We start from the raw sequence: 2,392 nt of genomic DNA, 5'->3' as shown, positions 1-2,392 counted from the left end.
GGGGTTCCCATAATAGCCCAACCGCGTAAGGAACGCAAAATCCGGGAACATAACACCGATATGACGGAAACTAGGGTGGCAAGAGTGGGACAAAACACCAGGCATAAGGCCGAGCCTTCCACCCTTTACCAAGTATATAGATGCATTAATTAAATAAGAGATATGGTGATATCCCAACAAGTAAACATGTTCCAACAAGGAACAACATCTCCATGTTCCAACAAGGAACAAACTTCAATCTTCACCTGCAACTAACAACGCTATAAGAGGGGCTGAGCAAAGCGGTAACATAGCCAAACAACGGTTTGCTAGGACAAGGTGGGTTAGAGGCTTGGTTCAACAATATGGGAGGCATGATAAGCAAGTGGTAGGTATCGCAGCATAGGCATAGCAAAAGAGCGAGCAACTAGCAAGCAAAGATAGAAGTGATTTCGAGGGTATGGTCATCTTGCCTGAAATCCCGCAAGGAAGAAGAACGAGTCCATGAAGAAGACAAACGGACGTAGTCGAACGGATCCTCACAAACACGACGTTAGCGGATCCAACCCAAAGAAGCAAACATCGGAAAGAAGCACACAACATAGTAAACAACCAACACATGAACATTATATGATATGCGGGATGCGGTATGCGATGCATATGCATGATTTGACAAGGAATGATTGAACCTAGCCTCAACATGGAAATCCAAGTGTGCCACTGGAAAGGTGAGATGAAATCGCTTGAAAACGATATAAAGAACGCCGGAATCGGAGTTACGGTTTGGAAATGACAAGCGATTCAAATATGGCACTGGTCTGCGATTTACAGCAAGTAGCCAACTAGATGTAACAATATGAACATGCTACAGCACCAAAACATGGCAACAAAATACATGGCAGGGATCCATTCAAGAAGCTTAACAAAAGACTAGCACTGAGCCACGGCCAATTCATCCATTAACAGGTTCAAACAAGCATGGAAAAAATGCATTTGGTAAACAGATTTCAGACAGTGAAATTAACACTTGTCTGGAATTTCAGATCAGGTAGCACACTTTGGAGCATGAAAAACTATATGCTACAGGACCTGAACATGGCAAAATAAAGCATGGCATGGAGCTACTCAAAGAGCTTAACAAAAGTCCCTTAGTGACCTTGAGCCAAAAGGGATCATAAAATACAATTGCAAGCATGTGAACATGACAAAAACATAATCAGATCACAGACTTAGTGAAAACTGGAGCATGCTGAAACAGATATCAAGTAGGCATGTTTACGAGCTCGAAGCACTCACTACAGAGCAAGTCATGACAAATTAAGCATACACCCATCAAGAATATACAAAATACAAGCTAGACATGGCACGAACAATAACATAACATGCACGGATCAACTACAACATCCTCGGCAAAATTGCTAATAAGTAGAAAATCTGCCCAGATTCACGAAATGACAAAAGTAGAGCTCGATTGACTCAAGCTAGGGTACTCCATAATTGCAAACAAAGACATGGATGGATAGAGCACTACAAAATTAACAAATCATCCTTACTGATCATCCTCAAAATAGGCACGAATCACTAGCAAACAACATGAACATATGGCATATTGATAAAAACAGATCAAGGACTTAGAGAAATCCTAAGTCCCTGAAATCAGCATTAACGAATGCACCACTTGGCAAGCTTATGCTAGTCACCACACACATCACAAAAATACATGGGTTGCGCCTCTGGATAGATGGCAAAACATATAACAAAACTCATGAAGAGCTCAGGGCCATATCATGCACACATTAATCATGGCAAAAATGACAAATGTCTAATTGGAGCAGCAGATCTGACAATTATCTCAAATAGCACTCTTCCAACAGCATTTCGGGCATCAAGATGAACTCAAATGAAAATGATGCAATGAGATGAAATGATGTACTCTCTGAGATGAACATTTCGATATGCTATATGCCCAAAATGGATCTACGGACGCAAAGTTATGACACGATGAACATGGGCATATGAATCAGGGAATTTCGGGGACTTAGTGAAATTGTACCTCCGTGAAAGTCAACGCGGGACGGAGGGATCCGGGACGGAGTGGATCGGGATGCGGGGCGTGTTTGGTTCGTGGAAGTGGTGGATCTGGTCCACCTTTTCCAGATCCACCGGAGAGAGAACTCCGGCGAGCTTGAAGCGGTCGCCGGCGAGATTCCGGCGAGGAGGCCGGCAAGCAATGCGGCGTCGGCGAGCTTGGCGAGGCTATGCGGCGGCGCGCGACGAATGAGGCGGCGGTGCACGGCGAACGAGGCGGCGGCGTGAGGCGAGCGGAGCAGGCGCGTGGCGGCCGGCGAGCTTAGGCGCATGGCGGGCGGTGAGGCACGTCTCCAGGCGGCAGGGACGGGCGGCGGGCGAGGAA

This window comes from Triticum aestivum, chromosome 5A, assembly GCF_018294505.1.
Source record: "Triticum aestivum cultivar Chinese Spring chromosome 5A, IWGSC CS RefSeq v2.1, whole genome shotgun sequence".
Taxonomy (NCBI): domain Eukaryota; kingdom Viridiplantae; phylum Streptophyta; class Magnoliopsida; order Poales; family Poaceae; genus Triticum; species Triticum aestivum.
This window is presented reverse-complemented; position numbering follows the sequence as displayed.